Source organism: Triturus cristatus, chromosome 5_2 (assembly GCF_964204655.1).
Source record: "Triturus cristatus chromosome 5_2, aTriCri1.1, whole genome shotgun sequence".
Taxonomy (NCBI): Eukaryota; Metazoa; Chordata; class Amphibia; order Caudata; family Salamandridae; genus Triturus; species Triturus cristatus.
Genome location: NC_140588.1, coordinates 99,817,620 through 99,842,038, shown reverse-complemented (window position 1 = coordinate 99,842,038; position 24,419 = coordinate 99,817,620). Strand labels below are relative to the sequence as shown.

Sequence of the window (24,419 nt, the reverse complement as noted above, 5' to 3'; positions counted from 1 at the left end):
CCTCAAGCTCGCCACCCGAAAGCACCATCAACTGATCCACGCCACCAAGAAAACAGCATTCAAGGACCGCCTGGACAACAACACACACAACAGCAAGGAACTCTTCAACATCGTGAAAGAGCTCTCCAAACCCAACGCCGGAAACAACGACATCACCCCATCGCAAGACCTCTGCAACTCCCTCGCCTCGTACTTCCACAACAAGATCGCTGACATACACAACAGCTTCAGCACACAAACAACGCCCCCCACGACCGCACCAACGCCCCCCACCACCACCCTCAGCACCTGGACACCGATCAACACCGAAGACACCATCCGCACGATGAACTCCATCCACTCCGGATCCCCAACAGACCCCTGCCCTCACCACGTCTTCAACAAGGCCGACGCTGTCATCGCACCCCACCTGCGGGACATCATCAACACCTCCTTCGACACCGCCAGCTTCCCGGAGAGCTGGAAGCACGCCGATCTCAGCGCTCTACTAAAGAAACCAACAGCGGACCCCACCGAACTCAAGAACTACCACCCCATCTCGCTCCTCCCGTTTCCAGCCAAAGTCATCGAGAAGACAGTCAACAAGCAGCTGGCCGCCTTCCTCGAGACGAACAAATCCCTCGACCCCTCACAGTCTGGCTTCCGGGCCAACCACAGCACCGAAACCGCCCTCATCACTGCCACCGATGACATCCGAGCCCTGCTGGACAACGGAGAAACAGCGGCCCTCATCCTCCTAGACCTCTCCGCGGCATTCGACACTGTCTGCCACCGCACCCTAGTGCAGCGCCTCAACAACGTCGGAATCCAGGAGAAGGCACTGGATTGGATCATCTCCTTCCTCGTTGGAAGGACACAGAGAGTTCGCCTACCCCCGTTCAGATCTGCAGCAACAGAAGTCATCTGCAGCGTTCCCCAAGGCTCCTCGCTCAGCCCCACCCTCTTCAATGTCTACATGAGCCCCCTTGCGGCCATCGCACGCCAACACAACCTCAACATCATCTCCTATGCCGATGACACACAGCTGATCCTCTCCCTCACCAACGACCCCACCACCGCCAGAGCCAACCTACACCAAGGGATGTAAGACGTAGCCGAATGGATGATGACCAGCCGCTTGAAACTGAACTCAGACAAGACGGAAGTCCTCATCCTGGGCTCCTCGCCCTCCGCCTGGGACGACTCCTGGTGGCCCCCCGCCCTGGGCACCGCACCCAAACCGAAAGACCACGCACGCAACCTGGGCTTCATCCTGGACTCCTCCCTCTCCATGACCAGACAAGTCAACGCCGTCTCCTCGTCTTGTTTCAACATCCTGCGCATGCTACGTAAGAACTTCCGGTGGATCCCCACCGAGACCAGGAAGACGGTCACCCAGGCCCTCGTCACCAGCCGTCTGGACTACGGCAACGCCCTCTACACCGGAACCACCGCCAAGCTCCAGAAGAGACTCCAGCGGATCCAGAACGCCTCAGCGAGACTCATCCTCGAGATCCCCAGACACAGCCACATCTCCAGACACCTGAGAGACCTGCACTGGCTCCCGGTCAACAAGAGAATTACCTTCCGGCTCCTCACCCACGCACACAAAGCCCTACACAACCAAGGCCCGAGTTACCTCAACAGCCGCCTCAACTTCTACGCTCCCAAACGCCATCTCCGATCGACCAGTCACGCCCTCGCCGCCGTCCCCCGCATCCGAAGAGTGACAACAGGAGGAAGGTCCTTCTCCCACCTGGCCGCCAAGACCTGGAACTCCCTCCCTCCCGACCTACGCCTGACCCAAGACCACCTCTCCTTCAGGAAGAAGCTCAAGACCTGACTGTTCGAGCAGTAGCGGACCCCCCCCCCCCCCAAGCGCCTTGAGACCCTCCGGGTGAGTAGTGCGCGTTATAAATGCCTTTGATTGATTGATTGATTGACTTAGTTGTATACCACACAAAAACTATAGCAAGCTATGATTGCTTATAGATAGAATATGTTTTAGATACTCCCAGGAAAAAAACATTTTTTTTGAGGAATAAACCTAACGCACAATTTGTGGCATGCTTCATCATCGGGCTCTGCAACCTGAAATGTTTTCTTTCGGTATGGGCTACACCACACTAGCGGAAGCTCTTGTTATGTTGTCTACATTTGTATTGGGAAGTAAAATTGCCTTGGGAAAAACTGAATAATTTATTGTTTTTTTAATTCTTCCCTAGCATGATTAAAATAACATGAATGGATATAACGAGGCATCATGGCTAAAATTGCCAGGATTCACCTGAGCTACCTGAGGAAACTAAAACCTTTCCTTGATGTCTCAGACTTAAAAATGGCAGTCCAGGCATTAGTTATCTCCAGAATCCAATATGGATGCTCAACCCTTTCAGGCCTGCACTGGATCTCCATGGCCCCCCTAAAAGCTTGCCTCAACCCCGCCGCCAGACTCTTAACTGGCTCAAAACAATTCAACAACATCTCACCGCATCTGAAGGAGCTGAACTGGCTTCCTCTTGAAGCCAGAATCAAACTCAAATTGGCATGTATCACCCACAGAGCACTACACATGAACTCCCCAGCATATCTTGCCCAGAAAATCATGGTTTCTGGAGGAGCCAGAAACTCCAGGTCCGCCAGAGACTTTGTGCTTCTGCCACCCCGCTTCCGAAAGGAAAAAACGTACAATTGTGCTTTGTCTGGAACCGCACCAAGAATCTGGAACTCGCTGCTGTCTTTCATCAGAAAAATTCCCTCTCTGTCAATATTTGAAAAGGAAGCCAAAACCTTCCTAATGGCAAGTGTCTCCCATAAATCAATCATTGCACACACCGCTCAGTGGCTTTGCTTATTTTTGTTGCCGCTCGAGTCCGGACTGACTGGCTGCTATCCATCTTACACTGACCTTGTACTCCCACAAATGTATTTGCTGGATTTCTCTGCATTATGATCTGAACATTGTATACACCCTGTTATTCCCCAAATGTTTCACCTCCTTCTACTCCTACTTATGTTTTTTTTTCTTTGACGCCATCACCGCCTTCATCAGCACGCACGCACTGACCTCCACCGAATACATCCTCCTCGGAGACCTGAACTTCCATCTGGAGAACAACAACAACAGCAACTCCTCCACCCTGATAGACAACCTCACCAACCTCCGACTGGAACAGCTCGTCACATCGCCGACCCACATCACCAGACACACGCTCAACGCTATCTTCTCCTCAAGCCCACACGTCTCCTTCAGCCACGTCTCCGAACCCACCTGGACCAACCACCACTGCGCCACTTCACTTTCCGGAAACCCGTCGCACATCACCGCACCCTACAGATCCACCGTCGCTGCTGGGGCAAAATCACCAAAGTACAACTACAGACAAACCTCGCACTCAACCCACCGACCAACCCCTCCAACCCCGACTATGGTGTGCACACCCTCAGACAATGGATGGACGACTGCGCCAACACCTTAGCCTCGCTGAAAAAACAAACCCTCAAAGACACCAGCAAGAGAGCCAACTGGTACACCCCGGAACTCCTAGCATCAAAGCACACCTGCCGGAAGTTGGAGAACATATGGCACAGCGAGAAGTCGCCGGGCAGCCCACAAAGACGCCATCCGCAACCACCACCACCTCATCAGGACCGCCAAGAGGACCTCCTTCAAAGACCGCCTCGACAACAACGCACACAACAGCAAGGAGCTCTTCTACGTCGTGAAGGAACTCTCCAACCCAAGCTCCAACGCCAACGACATCCCGCCGTCACAACCCCTGTGCGACTCCCTCGCCACCTTCTTCCACCGCAAGATCGCCGACATCCACGATAGCTTCAACCCCAGGATGACCCTAACAGGCCCCAACACGCCGGAACCACCACACCCCACCGACTACGACCCCCTGACAACCTGGGCCAACGTGAGCATCGAAGACACAATCAAGACCATGGGCACAATCCACTCCGGCTTGCCGTCTGACCCTTTTCCACACCACAACAAAGCCGGCAGCTCCATCGCACCCCACCTGTGCAACATCATCAACCTCTCCTTCAAGACGGCAACCTTCCCTGAAAGCTGGAAACAAGCCGAGATCAACGCCCTACTGAAGAAACCCAAGGCGGACCCGAGCGAACTGAAAAACTTCCGGCCCATCTCCCTGCTTCCGTTCCCAGCTAAAGTCATCGAGAAGATAGTCAACATCCAGCTCACCCGCTACCTCGAAGACAACAGCATCCTGGACCCCTCCCAGTCAGGATTCTGCAGCAACCACAGCACCAAGACCGCCCTCATTGCCGCCACAGAGGACATCAGGATCCTACTGGACAACGGCGAGACAGCGGCCCTCATCCTTCTGGACCTCTCCGCTGCCTTCGACACCGTCTGCCACCGCACACTACACACACGACTCTACGACGCAGGGATCCGAGACAAGGCCCTGGACTGGACCTCCTCCTTCCTCTCCGGCAGAACCCAGAGAGTCCGCCTTCCCCCGTTCCGATCCAAAGCCTCCGAGATCATCTGCGGCATCCTGCAGGGATCCTCCCTCAGCCCAACGCAGTTCAACATCTACATGGCACCTCTCGCACGCATCGCCAGACAACACGACCTCAACATATTCTCCTACACCGACAACACGCAACTGATCCTCTCCCTCACCAAGGACCCCCTCACCGCCAAATCCAACTTCCACCAGGGAATGAAGGCCGTCGCCGACTGGATGGAGGATAACCACCTTAAGCTGAACACAGACAAGATGGAGATCCTCATCCTCGGGCCCAACCCCTCAGCATGGGATGACTCCTGGGGGCCCGCATCGCTGGGGACACCCCCCACACCCACCAACCACGCACGCAACCTGGGAGTCATCCTCGACTCGAAACTCACCATGACCAAACAAGTCAACGCTGTCTCCTACACCTGCTTCAACACCCTCCGTATGCTCCACAAGATCTACAGATGGATCCCGACAGACACAAGGAAAACAGTTACCCATGCCCTAGTCAGCAGCAGACTCGACTACGGAAACGCCCTCTACACCGGAACCATGCTCATCAACAGACTGCAAAGAATCCAGAATGCCTCTGCACACCTGATCCTCGATGTCCCGCGCCGTGACCACATCACCCCCCACCTGAGGAACCTGCACTGGCTCCCTGTCGACAAAAGAATCTCCTTCAAGCTCCTGATCCACGCACACAAGGCACTCCACAAGACCGGCCCAGCCTATCTCAACAGTCGACTCTCCTTCTACGTACCCAACAGGAAACTCCGCTCCGCAGACCTCTCCCTGGCTACCGTCCCACGCATCCGTAGAACCACAGCCGGAGCAAATCCTTCTCCCACCGCGCTGCCAAGACCTGGAACACCCTCCCCCTCATTCTACGACAAACTGAAGACCTTTTAAACTTCAGGAGACAACTCAAGACCTGGCTGTTGGACCAGTAGCAACAGCACCCCCTTCTCTTCACCCTCAGCGCTTTGAAACCCTTGTGGGTATGTAATGCGCTTTACAAATTATTTGATTGATTGATTATTGTTTTTTTAAATATAATTTGCAATTTTTAAGTGATATTTATTCTACTTTCTAATAGTAATTTATAGTGTTGTAGCAGGTTGCACGGTTTATAGGGGTGTAGGTTGGGAAGTTAATTGAGTAATTAACAATTAATTATCAATCTTATTAACAATTTACTTGATCGTTAATTATGTGAATTATGTAAATATATTTTTTTGTTATAGTTTAGGTGTGGACTGCTGGGTTTATAGGGGTATCGGTTGGGAAGTTAATTAGGTAAAAATTAATTAAAATATTGTTTTTATTTTTATTAAGTATTTGATTGATTATTAAGTATGTAAATTGTGTAGTAGTTATATATTTTTAGTTATCTTTTAAGCACAGGCTGCTGGGTTTGTAGGGGTATTGGGTGGAAAGTTAAATAAGTTATGATTAATTGACAATTAATTATTCACTTATTATTCATTATTTAATTGATCACTACTTATAAAAATTGTGTGATAACTATATTTTTGTTAGATTTTAGGTGTGGGATGTTGGGTTTGTAAGGATATAGGGTGGGAAGTTAAGAAACAATCAATTATGTTATACTTATTTATTTTAGTTACATTTTAAGTTTGAGCCGCTAGGTTTCTAGGGGGTATAGTGTGGGAAGTTAATTAAGTAATAAATAAATAACAATTTATTTCAATTGACAATTAATTATTAAATTGTTTAATAACCAGGCACATTATTACATTCTTTTTTTATTTATATATTTTTTGGGTTAATTAATGTTAATATTAAAAAATTTATATTTTTTCTAAATTAATAAGGTTATTCAAATATATAATTTGTTTGAAATGAAGTACTTTCTCTACTGTTGCTTAAACAGACGTGGGAATAGTAAATGTAACCCCTAAAAAGTGCAATACTTTCCCTACTGTTCCACAGACTTGAGTGGGAATAGTAAATGTAAATACTCTGAAGTCCGGTGCTTTCCCTTCTGTTTTACAGACTGGAGTGGGAATAGTAAATCTCACCCCCCTGAAGTCCAACATTTTCCCTACTGTAGCACAGACTGGAGTGGGAATAGTAAATCTTATCCCTCCGAAGTCCGACGCTTTCCCTACTTTTGCACAGAGTGGACTGGGAAATAGTAAATTCTACTCTTCTAAAGTCCAGCACTTTAACTACTGTAACACAGACTGGAGTGGGAATGGTAAATCTTACCCCTCTCAAGTCCAATGCTTTCTCTACTGTTGCACATACTGGAATGGGAATAGTTAATATTACCCCTCCAAAGTCCAAACACTTTCCCTACTGTTGCACAAACTGGAGTTGTATGGGTTGTGAAAATAGCAAATACTGTGTGTCCAGCCATTTGAATATGACCGGAAAAAAGAGGATGGTGCTGTAGAGCCTCTATATTGATGATGACAACAGGAGGACAGGTCTTGCTTGTCAAACCCGTTATTGAAGTCTACCAGGATGCATGGATTGGGGTCTTTGAGTAGGAGTGTGAATAATGGAGTCTGTAAAGTTTTGTGTGAAGGATGTGCTGGGAGGTGGGAGGCATCTACAGATTAGAAGGAATGAGAAGGTAGCATAGGTGTTCGGGTTACATTTAACCAATAAGGATTGAATTCTGTTGCAGAGGCTGAAAAGAAAGAACAAGAGGTAGTAAAATAGCAGTCTTCCAAAACTTTTGAAAGTGCACTTCCCAAGGTTTTATATCCTAGAGAAATATCTTCAACCACTGTTGGGGCAGTATTTTTACTGACCACTTTCCAGTATTGATTAGAAGTTCTGGTCCTTTTCCAAGATATTAAGTCATGGACATAGTACTATATTTTGGGGAGCACTTGTGCTTTTATGCACATACATTTTAGCACAGGTTTATGGAAGAGTGGCTGACAGATGGCCCTCTGAGTGCCAGCTAACCTGGGAGGTGAAGCAGTGCAATTGTGAATGAGTGGAGGGCGAGATGAAACACTTAAGGAAACAGTGCAGTGGGAAGTTGAAGATCAGGGGAAGGGGGAAACTGATGAGAGGGAGGAGAAAGACAAGAAGTGGTAGGAAGAATGTATACGTTTGGAGAGAAACTAGACAGGTGGGTGCTTAGTTTTGGCTTGGTTTAAGATATATCTTTAAGAGGGAAGGGTGTGGGGAGGTAGATGATAGACAGTAAGGCCTGTAGGGTGTAGACCATGATACACTGAGGTACAGGATAGATAGTTGTAGGTTTTCTGAGTGAAAGGCATGTTTTGAAATCAATTGGTGCTACAGTTGAAACTACAGCAGAAGGGAGTATGTTCTTAGTGCCTGAGAGGGTCATAGGTCACAGGCATTGACTGTGGCTGATGTTTCCAGTTAATATCAACACATATGATGACATTTAGGCAAGGGAAAGAGACATTCATCTAAACCTTGAAGCTCCAGGTCTTCATTCACCAGCTGAAGAAACTTTTACTTATTGAGGAGAGGGTGTTATGCATACCCAAGCAGGCCACAAACGAATATACATGGGATGGCTGGTGATTGTATAATCCTAAGGGCAAGAAATAAATACCACAGATAAGCAGATGTAGTTGTTGAGGAAAGCTTTGATTCTGATGTGGAGTGCTGTTCAGACTCTATGCACTGAGAATGCAGCAACGTTTAAATAACGAAAAGTACTATATGCTTTTAGGGTGAAAATCCCGGCACAGTGGAAAGAACACTGAAGCCTGTGGGGGCAACACTTACAATGCGTGCTGAAGAAATTCAAAAGGCTTTGACAAAATTAGTATGGGCACTTGGCTGGGTAATTAAACACCAGTGAGTGTGAAATACACAAATCACAGTAAAGATATTGCACACATGGGCTTGGACCAATGTGGTTCCCGAATTGTGAGCTTTGAGACAGTGTGCAACAGTAAAGCTGTAAAATTCTCACCAGATATCTTGCAGAAGAAGAGGAAATAATGCGTAGATATGGAGAAGGGAGACCATTCAAAGATTCCAACCTGTAAAATTATGTTCCCAAAAATATGTGAAAAACACACCACATTCTTTCTGTAGGGACATTAATACCTGCTCCAATTACTAATATCACAATGTGCAAACCTTCTCTCGAGAAGAAAGTGGAATCACCAATTAAATCTTCCAATGATATGGGTCAATCCAAGATCTTCTGAGCAAAGGTTAAGGTGGAACCACTGAGCAAGACTTTGATTGGTACAGGATTACTGTATCACACGCATTAGAACCCAAGACAAAACTATTGCAGCCATTGCATCGATCAAACCAATATATTGCATGAAAGTCTAGGTAAGGAGGTGTGATGTTAAGAATATTAAACATAGCCTTACTTTTACGAGGTAGTGGTGGGTGATGTAGTGGATGTGGTATTTTGGTAGGTAGACATTGTTGAGTCTCATATAGTGACATACAACCCTATTAATGATATCTGAGCCAAACCAAAACGGACTTTTCATCAAGACAAAGTTGAAAGCAGTAAAATATAAAGTTGAGAGACATTGTGCACTAATAACATTGACCATATTGAGAATACAATGTGGAAAGCAATCATCTCCAGAGGTACCATAACAAAATATTTTGTGTTTCACTGAAAAATGTAGCTGCAAGGTGATGACATCTGCATCATTCATAGTGCTGCCATGGTATGAGAAGTTACTGAGGGTCTCATTATGACAGCCCTGTAGTGATGGCCAGCAACTCTTCCACGCAGAGTTAATCCTACCTGGGGTACAGGTAACTTTGGATAGGTAGAGTTAAGGGATGATGAGAGACATTGAGGGTTCCCTAAAAATGAGGAATAAACCGGGATCCGTATTTCCTGCCCTGATTCCAACAGTAATCCCCCATTTTCCCCAGTATACCATGAGGACCCACCTTGTGCTTTTTGCAGGAGGAGTCTGCGAGTGAAAGGCATAAGATCTGCAGACTTACTGCAGGTCATACATTTCCAATGGGGCAGGTAGCTCTGTTTACTGGTCCTATCATAATTAAATGGAACTTTGTAATGAGTGCCACAGGGTATGATTAGAATGGAAGGTCCTGGTTTTCCCAGCTAAGTAGAAACCTAGCATGAATTCCCATGGACAGAATTTAAAAAGTGCTCCAGACAGTACCCCAACTGTAATGGTTCAAATATCTGGATGTCTTCCTTTGTAATGGAGGTTATAATATAAGTGGCTTTGGAAGAGGGTATGGTAAATTCGGTCAAGATTTCTGAAGTTTAATTTGACCAAATCAACAGCAGATCTGATTCACTACCTTGGAAAAGTCACCTTCTCTAGGACAAATGGAAGATCTATGCATATTAATGCAGTGAAGATTGTGGCCAATCAAGACTGTCCTGGAAGCTTTTAACAGTTCATTCCTGTACCTAAAGGTAAATACATTCACCAGATTTTCCCTTTGGTATTTGCTGGACCTCTAAACTCTAAAGGACTGCCCTGGACCACTAGAATTTTGAGCCCCAAACCGATTAGTCATTAACTGCTCTGGACATTATATTTTTTCTATGTATAAAATCCAAATCAAGGAAAGTAATATTTCCATTGGTAAATTAATCAGTGCATAGAAATACTTCAATCGTGTTATATTTTTTATATTTTTATATATATAAAGGATGAAGTGGAAGGAGGTTGCACAACAAAATCTATTATGACCAATTTGCTTGTGTAAACTAATATGTATATATAGGGGCAGCTTCATAATTTAGCAATTATTTGCTAACTATCCCGAGTGGTCAATATTTTCCCATTCTCCCTTTCTCCCTCTTCTTTCTTCTCAAATATTTTGTAGGTGGTTGATTTTATGTCAACATACATTTTGTTGAGGTAGCAGTCAGAAAGGTAGCCTTCCCTCTGCAATTTATAAGTTGAGACAATGTGTGGGTACTCACCCTCATTTTCTATGGTTTATTTATATATTTTTGGTTCTTATGTGGTGAAAAACAGACCCCAAGTGCTATCAGAGTGCTTTAATAAGGTAATAAAAGTGAGAAAACAGTTAAGCGTCGTTACAATATGACAGGGAAGATACATGCATACTCGAAACAAATCCTGAGGGTTACTGTTATATGGCGAGACCCAGGGGGTATCTGAGCACTTTACAAAGGCAATGTCGGGTGAGCCAAGAGATATACAGGAGGATATACTTATGTTGTTGTCAAAGCAGACGTATATCGTCCTTCAAGGTAACAAGATATAACAACATATAAAAACTGTCACTTTTAATTGAAAATGGTCGGATTAAAAATGGAAAAGGGGTGGGGACATCAAGTGGGAAGGCAGGAGGGAATATATAATTGTTCCATCAATGGTCTAACATGAACCAAGATTTGAAGGTAGGTGCTGCTGGAGAAAGACATTAAGTTATTTGTTCAAGGAGAGACAAGACCATTTTTTTTTAAGGAGGATGAAATTGCATTCCATATTCTGTGTGTGTAGCCCGAAAAAGCTTGTTTCATGGTTCTCGACTTTTTATATGCCGGGGTTTTGAGTCTAAGGGAATTAGAACTCATGAGAGACCGGGAGTCTGCTTAGACTGTTAGGGGTATATTCACAAGGAAATGGCGCGGCGCTTCAGCAAATTATGCAGCTCTGCGTCAATTAAAAAATGCGGGGATGCGCCATATTCACAAGAATATGGCGCACCCCAATGTTTTCCTTTGCACTGGCGCTAAAAATAGCCGCCTAGCGCCAACACAGACACCCTTTTTCCATTTTGAAAAGGTGCCTGCATGCAGGGAAGATTTCCTGCAACACAGGCACCCTTGTACCAGGGTGTAAGTGTGCCTACATTGCGGGGAATCATCCCTGCATCACAGGCACCCTTGCACAATGACGCATGGGCGTCTGTGTTGAAGAAAATTATCGTTTATGTGCAGGAAGGGACACCTTCCTGCACATAAACAATCTTTAAAGACAATTTGCTCTTTCTATGTGTGCTGCAGAATACAGCACACATAGAAAGAGCAAAAATTAGGAGAAGTAAAATAATTTCTCCTTGTTGCGCCAATCTAACACCTTCTTTTGAATGGCGTTAGTTTTTGATGCTTCCTCAGATTTCCGCATCCTTGTAAATCTGGGGCAGCATCAAAAAGCAATGGGTGATGCGGTGGAACGCCCACAGCAACGCCCATTGCATGGCCCTTTCACGCAGAAAACTGCGTGAAAGGGTACCATATTTACAAAGCAACATAAATCCATGCAAAGTAGCTTAATGCAGCTTTGTAAATATGGTACAGGGTATTGCGCCACAGGAACGTAAAAAAAAAAAGTGATGTTTCAGTGGCACAATCCCCTTGGTAGTTGGGTGCATCAAGATTTGTGAATGATGCAGGCAAGTTTGATAGTACACCTTGCTTCACTTGTGAGCCAGCGGAGAGAGTAGAGGGTATGGGTGATGTGGTCACATCATCTTGTAGCCAAGACGAGGCATACAGCAGAGTTGAGGGCTTTTCTCAGCGGGGCAAGGTGGCTCTTTGCGACACCTGTGTGAAGAGATTTGCAAAGTCGCGTTTCAACAGGACCAGTGTTTAGACTACTGTTTTGAAGTAATCAGCGGGAATCAGTGGTTTGATGTTCTGAGACATTTGATTTGGAATTGTGCTAACTTTGTAGTGGCATTGATGTGGGTGCAAAGATTGAAGGTGTTCTCAAATGTGACGCCTAGGGATTTGATCTTGTCCCCAAGCAGCAAGCAGATCCAACTATGTTGAGACAGAAAGCATGCCCTATGCTGGTGAATTGCAGTGCGGTGGAGAGAGACGAAGGAACTCTGTCTTCTGGAAGATGATTTGAGGTGGACAAGAGACATTCACGAAAGGTGGTCTAAGAGGGTAGAGGATAAGTCAGATAAGTCCTCTGGAGATGAGATTTTCAGGTATAGCTGAGTGTCGGTGGCAAAGAGATGAAAAGAGTTGCCCGAATTTTGAAGGACAGTGTTTATAGAGGTAGGATTTGAACCAGTTTAGTACAGTGCCTTTGAGACCAAACCATTCTAGGTTTTTTAGGAGGGAAGAGTGATTGGCTACGTCAAAGGCTGAGGATGGATCTAAGAGAACAAGGAAGTGTGAGTTACTGTTATCCATTATGCAGAGTGCAACATCAATGATTTTAAACATTGTGGTTTCGGTGCAGTGTCTGGGGATGAAGCCAGACTGGTGAGCTTCCAAGAGGTTGTTTTTATTTATGTGGTTGCTGAACTACACAGCTTTTCAGGAGTTTGGCTGAGAAAGGAGGATTAAAGCTGGAGCAGAAGTTGTGGAGGTCAGAGGGAAGAACGTAATTTGTCTATAATTATAATTATAGGAGTGACCTGGCCTGCAGTAAGGCAGTCTGGAACTGTGCCTTAGGTCATGGATAAGTTGAATATATGGGTGAAGTGGGGGAGGTGGGAGATTGTAATGGATTTCAGTTTTTGGGCCAGTATAGGGTCTGCAAAATGAGAGGAGGCTATGACAGCTAACATTGAGTTTTCTATTGTAATTTCATCTAACAGTTCAAAGGGTAACCATTCTGCTGAGTCTTTGCAGGTTAGTGGCACAAATGGAAGAAAATAAGTGGGTTTTGGTATGGAATTAATAACTTTGTTGATTTTGCCAATGAAGAAGATGGAGACCTTGTTGCAAGACTCTTTGTTGGTTGTGAAGCTGGGGGAGGCTGTGGAGTAGTGGTCTTCCTGGCTATGTTGAAGAGTTTCTTAGGTATGTTTTTAGCCAAGCTTTTTTCCCTTCAGAAGAATTCGACTTTAGCTTTGAAGGTGAGTTGTTTGTTCTTCTTTATGATTACATCGCAGGACTTCAAGGGATTCCTTTGGTAGTTGTTGTCTCCATTCACGTTCGACTGTTCCGAGGGTCTTCCGTTCCTATAGTAGATGCTTGGAGAACCATGGAGTTGAAAGTGTGTTTAAGATTTTTTTTACCTTGAGAGGAGCAAGGTCAGTGGAGGCATCTGTCAGAATTGAGTCGAAATTCTGAACTAGGTTCATTGTTTTATTAGATGTTTACAGGGGCAGGAGTTTGAAGGAAATTCTCGAGCATAGAAAAGATTGGTTGATATTGTTGAAGTACATGATCCACTCCTTGCTTTATTTGGGTTGATCAGAGGAATAGGCTATTTACAGCAACAGAGGGAGAAGGGAACAAGAAGGTGGTCAGACCAGTCCACGGGTATGGGGGGAGGCAGTCAATACGGTCACTGTTGAACATGATGAGGTCAAGGATGGAGCCTTTCATGGGGGTGAGAGAAATACAGAGTTGATTGAGTTCATTGCTGTTCAAGAAGAGAGTTAGCTGAGATACTGCTCAGTCAGCAGTGTCTCCCCGATGTAGGCTGAAGTCTCTGAGGAAGATGTTGTTGGCATTGTTTGTTAGTTTATCATAGGCAAACTCTATCAGGTGTTCGACAAAGAGATGGCTGTTCCCCAGAGGGTGGTATATAGCGTGGAACAATGTTTTTTATGCTGTATTGTCCTCTCTTTTACCGAGAGACACTGGAAACCTGGTGCCACAGTTGATTTTAAGATTTTACAATTTAGGGAGGTATTGTGGATGAGAGCAACGTCTCCACCTTGGTTCCCTAATCAGTCTTATTGACTGATTGCGAATCCAAGAGGGAACAGGAGGTCGAGTAAGTGTTGAGAAGAGTTGGATTCCATTAGAAAAAGATGGTCAAGGTTATGTGAGAGAATCAATTTGGAGATTTGAATACAGAGACTGTCAGCTTATCCGCAATTGCGGAGCATGCAATTGTAGTAATGGGTTGTGGATTGAATTAGTGGTGAGCAGTTGATGTGATCTTGTACTGGAATTAGGGGGCATTTTGTACTACTGGATTTGAGGGTCTATGCATATTGAAGATGGGAATAGCAAGTGGAACAGAAGGGGAAGGAGAGAGTGAGGGAGGGCCGATCTTATCCTCAGGGCTAGTGAGGTGGGATCCGGGGAGGTTGAGGGATGGATGGGCTTGGGAAAGGGGGGTCTGTGTTCGACAAGGCAGGAGAAGAGCTGTCTTGCAGGAGAAGAGTTGAAGAGGCGAGGGATTATAATGTACAGAGCAGAGAGTTTAACATGACCAGAGGGTGAGGTAGTAGTAAAATACTTTATGGTATTAAACAATTGAATAAAATAAAAGGGCGAACATTTAAAAAAATAAAAAATATAGCCAGTAGTTAATAGTCTCATTATATACTGACATTTATGCTGGTAATGCTTTGTACGCATGATCTAAACAGTTATCATCATTATTATTGAACTGCCTTCTCTGAGCCTGAAACAGTATCTAGCAGCCTCAGCAGTTGTTCTTATGTTAGCTTTTTTAAACAAAGAGCGTAAATATATCCTCAGTATGGGCAACAGTTTAGGGCAGGTACATATTGAGTGTACAAGAGATTCAACAGTAGTTCCAAAAAGCCAACAAGTTGGACTGCCTTTAAGTGATGGGTTCAATTATCGGTATATAAAGTAGTCTGAATCTTAAAAAATTCTTTTTTATATGACCAGGTTTAATCATAAATATTCTTGACTCTGTGCAGTAGTGTAGTATAAGTATCAATAACTAAATGCATATGATTGTATTTTCCTGCTTGAAGTTGGTCTAAGGCCCACTGCTTGGGGGTTAGCATATTACGTATTAAGTTTTTCTGGACAGATCCGGTAATTTGCCCCAGCTCCTGTATATCAGGCAAGCCATAGGATCCTATTCCCATCAATGTAGTTTACAATTCTATATCTCTATATTTAGATCTCCCTAACTCTTCAAATATTAAGTGTTTAGTGAAGATGGATCAGCATTGGCACAATCAACAATGTAATTCACACAACTCCTGTTGTGCAATGATACCAAGGATTTTAGACCAAATTCTAGTCTCATAATATAATGAGGTTGCCTGCCGTTGATGCAATAGAGTGTGTACACATTTAATCAAATATTTTTCAAGATGAATATGGCCTTCTTACTCATTACCAGAGGGCGTGGTGGTCAGAAGAAGGGGAAGGGGAAAAGCATAGGCAAGTGAGGCTGGTCTGCATGAAGGAGGTTTCTGAACTGCACATGCATTGGTTTGGGACTAAGTTTGTGAAGGGTATGAATGAAGTCGGTAGGACTAGAGTCAGAGGGGAGTGTATTGGATGATTCAGTGTGAGAGGCAGAGGATAGGGCTGCAGGGGATGTATTTGAGTATGAGAGCATAGAGAGGTGGAGAGAGAGAGATAGAGAGAGAGAGAGAGAGAGAGAGAGAGAGAGAGAGAGAGAGAGAGAGCGAGAGAGAGAGAGAGAGAGAGAGACAGGATATGGGATCTGTCTCAGAGGAAAATCCTGACTTTGGGGTGGAGCACTGTGAAGGGGTGGAAGGAGAGGGTGGGGTTAGAGTTTGACGGATGCAGACATGAGGGGAGGGGGTATAAGAGGGGTGCAATTGATTTATTGTCTTCTTGGTGACCAGAAGAGGGTGGCTCCATTGTCTGTAGGGTGCCCGGGGGGGGGGGGTTGGGGGGTGGTTTATATGGGTTGGGGTGGAATTGGAGGAAGTGAAGGGCTGAGAGGGAGTTGAAGATAGGGGGTGAGGGAGAATGGGGGAGTAAGGTGGGAAGATTGAGGTTGGAGAGGAAGAATTAAGAGAGGAGAGAGAGAGACTAGGGTGAGAGGAAAGGGAGTGTTTGCGCTCTCAGAACTTATAGTCGAAGAGTGCTAGGAGGTGAGTGGAAGACTGAGGGCCAAATTCACAAAGAGATTCCGCAGTCGCAGCAGACTCTCCTCAATGAAAAATGTCAGTGCAAAGATTCTGCCACAACTGCGGAGAGTCTGCCATGACTGCGGAGGCTCTTTGTGAATTGGGCACTTGATCATTATGTTACCATTGTTGAATATGGAGATGGAGAGTTTACCATAAGGAGGTGTGGGAAAGAGGATAGCAAGGTTTTTTCTGTGAGGGATTTACTTCACTTAAGCGAAAGGTAGTTCTCTGGAGAGAGTTGCTTCCCAAAGTGAGGGGGGGTGAATGAAGAAGGAGAGATCTGTCTTCAGGCAGCTTTTACAGCTGCAGTGATATTAGTCAGCAAACAGTGACCCTGGAAGCTGTCTTATGATTTTGTGTTTGAGGTTTTTGGAGGCGTTCTTAGATAGGTTGGGCGGACAGATTATTTTGTAAGTGTTAGGGCCCGATTTGGAGAAATTGTCTAGGAGGGATGAAAGAGAACATTGTGCCATGATTAGGGAGGCAGGTGATCAGAGAAATGTTGGGAAGTAGGAAGAGGATGAGGATGCCGGGGTGAGATAGGAGACACCTCAGGATGGAGAGTATGAGGGTTGTGTCCCAGGATGAAACTTGGACATATTAAAGAACTAGAGCCAGTGATGAGGAGAAAGTGAATTATTTGTTTTGTTCAGAGTCCTGTTAAGTCTCAATTCCTGTCCTTTACTGACTCATTAGAACAGTGATAAAGGCCAGAATTAACCTCATGAAGGGAGACAGCCCAAGGCAATTGTTATGCAAGAGGAAGACGAGTGGCAGTATGTCCAGCTCACGAGAAAATTGTGGCACACTGTCAATGCACCCCCTGAGGGCTGCCTTCTCCAGGGATGAAAGGGGGTCCCCTGTGCCCCCCCAGATATCCCCCTAAAGGTGGGTGAAGTCACTCACTGGACCTGCCTGCAAGGAGATCTCGGTCCTCTCTTCAAAGTGCAGGTGGGTTTCGGCCTGCACAAAGGAACACAGGGGCTTATTCACAAGCCCCTTGAGCCGCCAGTACTTCACTTTAAATATAGGAAAAAGTGACGTACCAGCAGCACAAGGGGCTTGTAAATTAGCCCCACAGAGTTGCTTTGAAGCAGCTGCTCCGTATTTCATTTAATGAGTTGCCCATAGAGCCCTTAGGACAGCACATTCATTGTAGGAGGGCGCACTGTCCTTGCTTGCGCCCGGCACACCTGTTTAAAGGGAAAGTGCACCCTATTTGTAATCAGGGGCGATGCGTCAATTAGGGCGCTGGGGCTTTGTCCCACAAGCCGCCCGCGCCCGCAGCTCCCTCTGTATCTCCGAACTTAAGTAAACTCTCATTTTACTTAAGTTCAGAGACACTGAGGGAGATCTGACAATCATTTCAGTCAGCATGACGTGGGACCTCCCACCCCCTTCAGAGTCTGAACAGGGTGGGTGGTCCGGCGTCATGTTGACTGACAGGCATTGTCAGGGACAGGCAGCAGCACAAGTGCACATGAGTAGGGAAGGTCGGCAAATTTTTCCGCCGTGCCCAGTCATGCACACTGGTGTCTGCTCAGGCTGGCGCATGCCCATTAGGAGAGCGAGGGTTGAGCAAAGGCTCAAACCTCGGTCTCCTAATGGGCTGGCGGGCAGAGAGTAACCGTTCCCTAAGTCAATCCTGATTGGCTGAGCGGTGTTGCCACTTGCCAGCACTGCAGCAGTGATGTGGCTGTTGAAGGCGCCAACGGACCCGAGGCGGCACGGACCAGGTAAGATTTATATTTTATTTTAACCCCCCCCCCCCGGCCCCCACCCCCGTGCGACCCTCCCCCGGATATTCCCCCCTCCCACGACCCCGCGACTGGGTCTGACATGGGATGCATTTTAGGGTACTACCTGGGGATTCTGCATAGCAACAAAGATGTGTGGGGAAGTCTGTAGTAAAGGAATTGAATTGTATTAATAATCGGGCCAAGAACCTGGAGAGACAGTTAAATGCTACTGAATGGGACATAGAGGAAAGGGGTGCCCATCCATGATCCACATGAAGGAATATGCCAAATTAAGTAAGTGCGACTGTGAGTGCCTGGTGATTGTGGGCAAGCTGAATGGGGCAACACTATGGTAATTGAACTGAGTGCTATAGGGGCAGTATGTGCGAGTTTCTTCCGTGGGTCAGATGCTCTGCAAGTACATCCAAGTGAGGAACAGCCCAAGACATCTGGATGAAGTTCGAATCCACTCTTTATCACGATTTAATGATGATTAGAGGTGTTTCAGCATATTTTTGTCAAAGGAACAAATGAAATGAACTATTTAGATTGTGGGTAAGGCTGAATCCTCTATGGGTGACTGCCTTTTCTGTGGAAGAAACAGATTATATTTTTGCTCTAAAACATGTTAATCAAAGCAGCAGTTGTGATGCTGCCCACAGTAGGTAAAGAGGGTAGGAATTTGGCACATAAAGGCACTTGATTTGAAGAACGTGAATATAAAATACTATACATTGCCCTACAAGTGGTATCAATGATGTTTCATACCTGGCAGGCACAAAATGTTGTCTCAGAGGCACACTTCCATCTGTTGAATAATCATAGGGAAACTGATGTATCCAGAAAAGGGGTTAGGCTGGACAGGCAGAAGGTAGTTGATACCCTTGACTCTCAATGTTGGTATTAGAGAGGTATGACTTGGGCAGCAATTTTTAGAAGTCGCTTATAGCCCTTTGACACCAATTAGCTTCCTCCTGGTCCTGTTTAATTTGTTTGGATAAAGACGACACTTGTGGATTGCTGTCCCTATGGGAAGTGTGACGTTATTGAAAATGATAATCCTTAGGTTATCACAAAATTTCCAGTTGATGTGCCTGTTCATTCCCATAGGTGACACTGTGTTGCACTGATAGATTATTGCTAAATTTCTTCTGCCACAGGAAATTGGGTAAAGTTGTGCTATTTAAGTCCCAGTTACCATATTGCAAGGGCATATAGTGGCTTCAATGTTTGAGGCATGCTTCAGCATGTCTTACCTTGGTTTCATGAAGGTCATTTAGACCATCATGAATTCCAAGATGCTTAGTTTTTTAAAACCACAATTGGAATTGAGTAAACAATTTTTGGATCAAAGTGATTACGAATTCCGAAAATAGAAAGATGTCAAAATTAGATCGCTACAGTTTAGTCACACTTTGCAACTGATGTGGTGCAGGTTAATGAAAATATCTGGGTAAAATGTAATGTTTATCTGGGAATCAAATGCACCAGGGCGATATTGCCAGCCAGACACGAGGTACAGAATTTAGGATAATGATAATGTAGCTGGCCGTTAGTCAGTGCTGTGCTTGTTAGTAGTCTAGACATTATGTCTTCCAGTGCAGTAGTAATTGTGAGCAAACAAACTTGGAGCCCGATAATTCTTTGTAAAAATATTGTATATATACTTGCAGATAACATAATGAAAGCGTTAGTGGAGTGTGCTTTCAAAGACAGAGATATGCCTTACACAATACCACTTTTTGTGATTGTGCGCACAGCAACTTTTTGACCTGTCAAATTTCTGTGTTCCCGGTTCTGCAGTTCAGGCACATGTCGGAGAGAGGCTTGTGCCTGTATTTTGCAGCCCAAATCACCTGCTACAAAACTGAATAGTTCGACCTTCCACAGGCTGTAAGGGGAAGCACCAGAATCGAAGTTCTTATTAAAAGTCCTAATCGGTTGTTAGTACACACATCGAGTTCTCTGTAGGGTGTTGAAACTAGGGGTGGGCGGAATTTGCGAAATTCACTTTCGCAAATTATCGCGAAAACGTTGAAAATCTCCGCAAACACGCGGAAATATCGCTAAGATGCAGACGTTTTTTTCCCGCCCGTTCGCGGTATTTTCTGCATGGTCGCGGCTCGCCAACTTACCCATGTGGTTGCTCGCGGGCGCGGCCATCTTGTTTTCAGTTGTCTCGTGGTGCATGATCGCGAGAAGAAAGACGTGATCGCGCGACAAATGACATCACTGCGGGCGCGAACTGTTGCGAGACAGCGCAAATGGCTACCAACAATCCAACATCTCATGGAGAACGCGACCGGATCGGGAAAACTTGTCGGCGAACGCGGGGATTCAGGTAAGGCGCACGCGAGAATGTATTATTTTACAGCGCAAGCAAGAAACAAATTATCGCTAAGCTGCGGAATGCAGAAATTATGACATTTTCGCGCTTTCCGCGAAATGCAAAAATGTCAAAATATCGCAATTTCCGCGACCGGAACAGAATTTTAGACCAGGCCTAGTTGAAACAACGATATTATGTTCATGGTTTAGATAGCGCCTAAACCCCGAAAATGCAACAAAGCTTTAAAACCAGATCGAGTTGCAGCAGCTTGTATAGGATGCAGAGCCTGTGGCCTGAAGAAGGTCTCAGGGAAAGTCATGCCTCTAATTGGTAATACCCATTACGGAAGAATTCATGCGCCCTGTATCTTCCGAACAATTATTTGGCATCGTATGAGCTCAACAAAATATTTCCCACATGGTGTACCTTCCTGAACTGTACAGTAAACCTCTAATTTATGTTTGTGCCTCTCCTGCAGACTCGCTTCCTTCTATGTTAGCTTCTATTTCAGGCACATTGTTCATGTTGCTTAGCATGTATAAACCCTCTCCTTCCAATGTAATACTTGCTGCTAATTGTTTTACTTTTTGCTATTTGCTCAATGTTTATTAATATGTACCTGCGTTATGAAAATCCACTCTTTGGCCAAACAGGTTAACCTTTAAGCCCCAGATCCCGTTCACGTGCTTTGCTGAAGCTTCAGAAAGCACAGACCCAGTGGCGCAGGGATTAAGGCATTAGGTGGAAATCGCTAGAACAGGTAGCGAGATGCTCTGGGAAAGAGAACCAGGAATAGTCGTTTACTGCAGCTTTCACTTACTCCGTATTCGCGCATCAGCCCTGCCACTATGGTATATTTTCACATCAATATATTTTACATTAGCTGCTCTCCACCTGTCGTTGAGTTTAGATACACAGAGACACAAATACACACATACGCACACACCAAATAGAGCGATATTATAATGATACTTCTAATATGTGGGCACATCCTACAAAAATTATATTTAGCTCGAGGAGAAAAGCTTTAACTGTTTGCCAGGGCTGATTCAGTCAGATAATGACCGGTCAAGTGCTGCCAAATACCAGGGCACCACGTTGCATTGGTTCTTAAATTCTGTCATTTCGGTTATAAGCGATTAGGTAGACTCCTCAAGAGGGGATACCGGATTATTACATGCTGAATTAAATAATACTGCTCTGTTTCAAAAACTCCCTCAGCTGCTGTATGCTTAACGCACCCTAAGCCTATATGGTGTTAGTATTTATATAGTGCTGTGTGCAGAGTGCATGCTTGCATGTGTGTGCTGTGAAGTATGTATGCCTTTGAGTGCTATAGTGCACGAAGGTCTGTGAGTTTCATATTGCAATTCCACTCCAGCTGTTGTACGTCTGCCATACTCATTTCATTCCTTGTGCGTGCTGCCAGGTTTCAGGCAGAGCACCTACCTCCTCCAGGTAATACATCTGGACTTATACCACCTTGTGAGGCTCACCCTCTGCTTAAGGCCTAAGGATGATACAAGACTCAAGTGACAAAAGGAATCCCACAGCTGCCACTAGGTGCTGGAGGTGAGGGGGGATAACACCACTTTCACCACTTGCATTTTGATCACAGCCACGCAAAACTTTTGGAGTTTGAGCTTGAAAATGCACTATTTACCCACTCTTTTTTCTAAATTTTAGATGTTCGGGCTCGCTCGCTGCGCTCGCTCACCACGGTGCACTCTGACATAAAGTTTACGTCACACCACTTTCAAATGTCACCAGCCGCCCCTGTTTGTAATGCAGCCCCTGGTGTTCACCAAGAAATAAAAAACCTATACAAAATGCACGCGTTTGTCTACCAGCTAACAAGATGCTACAGAAGTCAAAACGCTTGCTAGTAAGACTAGTAGGACATGTCTTGGAAGGCCATATCAACACTCCATCTTTCTGAAGTGAGCAGAGTACCAATACATTTAATAATGGAAACACCTGGGATGCAATGCATACAAACTGATACGACCTGCCTTATGAAAACAAGTTATTACTAAAACTGTTAGCAAGTTTCCAACTTCATCCTAAGCGTTTATAAATCCGCCTTTCTCTAGTCACCAGCTCCACAACCCTAGGCCCTCCCTGGTCACACTAAGGGTCTTATTTTGAGTTTGGTGGACAAGATGCTCTGTCACAATCATGGCGGAAGTCCCATCCGCCACATTACAAGTGCTTTATAGCCTATGGCACTTGTAATACGGTGGTTGCGATACCAGTCACTTTTACAGAGTATCTCATTAGCCAATCTTTAAATAAGGCCCTTAATCATAAATCCAAATTAGAAAGAAACACATTTGTTTCCAGTGATAGACAGCCAACTTGCGACGCTCTCCGAGAACAAGAATGGTGTGCAATTGTTTCGCTCACACTATCATTGAGAGCCGACCAGCAGTTTACAGACGGAGGCCTTCAACAGATGCATTTATCAACAATTAATTTGTCTCAGAATGAAACCCACTTAGACAATCATGAACTGGATTCTAGAATGGAAATAATTATTGCTGAGACAATGCAAAGTACATTTAAGCATCCACTGACTTGAATAGCATGTTAAACCTTACTACTGGAAGCCAACCCAAAATATAAGTTCAGACGGTAAGCACTGCCATTTTTAAGCACAACTTATCTATTTTCATCATTTAAATGTATGTGTAGCTTTGAGAGTGTGTGTTTGCTTTTGCCAACCTGTGTGCGGGTACTAAATACATCCAATTTTGAAATGGCTTTCTTCTTCCTGTCAAGTGCAGTCTCTCAGACTTGAGTGTTTTTGTCTCAGGAGAATGTCATCGGCGCTGTCCCCCATACGGTAAAGCCATGTTTACCTGATTAACTTCTTAGCATTTACAGAAGACTCGCCTGGGGGAATCGTGCAGAGCTCGAGGGGCATTTCATAACAGTGGACATCTGCCAGCATTCAAAGGGCTCGGCTTCTTGAGTGTGTACAAACGTCACAGAAATGCGGGCACCAGGTGCGCCAGATTCTTCCATAGCTTTCCTTCCACCAAAACAACAAATATGTGCATACACTGTATTTTTTTATCTTTCTGGCTTTTTAAATGTTTTCTCCTCTCCGGCCTCGGAAACCAGGGGGCCTATCAACAATAGACGGTGATAAATACCGCAAAGCGCGCTTAGCGCTTTTGTATTTATCGCCGTCTATCGCTGAAATTTATCACCCGGTTAGCGCGTTGTTTACAACGCGTTTCTCCCGGGCGATACATTTCCAGCGATAAGGGGGAAATGGCAACAGCATCGCCTGAAAACACGCGTTGAACTCATAGATACGGCGATAATCTTCCTGATACGACCGTGTGGTCGTATCAGCATAATCCACCAGCAATGTAAAACATTCTACAACACAGGTTTTTTGCAGACGTCTGGAAGCAGCGTTAAGGGCGAGTTAACTCTGAAATAAATATCGCTACGCCGGAAGGGGCTTCGTTGTAAATATCGTGAAGCCCTGTTAACGATATTCCACAATGAAGTTTCACGAGGCACGCCCGCCTTGCATCTCATTAGGGATGCGGGGCGAGGCGGCATGAAACCAGGCTCTAATGCAAGATAACACGCGCTGGCGTGTCCTTGTAGATAGAGCGATAATATTATCGCCACTTTTCGTCCGAAAACGGAGGCTAAAGCGGCGAAAATATCGCAAGCCCTTGTTAATATGCCCCAGGTTTGTTATAGAGAGCTTTAGAGTTTCTTTCTTCCTACAAATCTTTTCTCTGGACTGTCAGTTTGTATGAATGTGCGCATACTTCAATATCCATGAAGTGATCACACGGGGCAGTGGCATTTATTTTGCCATGTCAGTGATTATCTGGAGAGCAGAGGTGGGCAAGCCAGTAAATTAATAGAGCGAGCCAAGCCAGACCCGAGCCTCAGGTCTGGCATGTTCTTAACAGCCGAACCAAAGACCAAGTCGCCTAAATATCTAAATATTGCAACAAATGTCATTTAAAAATGTGATAGTCTCTTCAAAGTTCATGAAAATGTACTCCTTTAGCAAGGAATGATTCACTTCAGGACATATGATTATATCACTGCACTGAGCAGCAATTATTATACATGATTGTTTCTAAA

At 45.2% G+C, this 24,419-nt stretch overlaps 1 protein-coding gene across 2 annotated transcripts in view; it reads right to left on the bottom strand.

The window, feature by feature from the left end:
• Positions 1-24,419, bottom strand: part of CDH20 (cadherin 20) — a 1,519,872-nt gene that overhangs the window by 834,230 nt on the left and 661,223 nt on the right. The window lies entirely within an intron of this gene.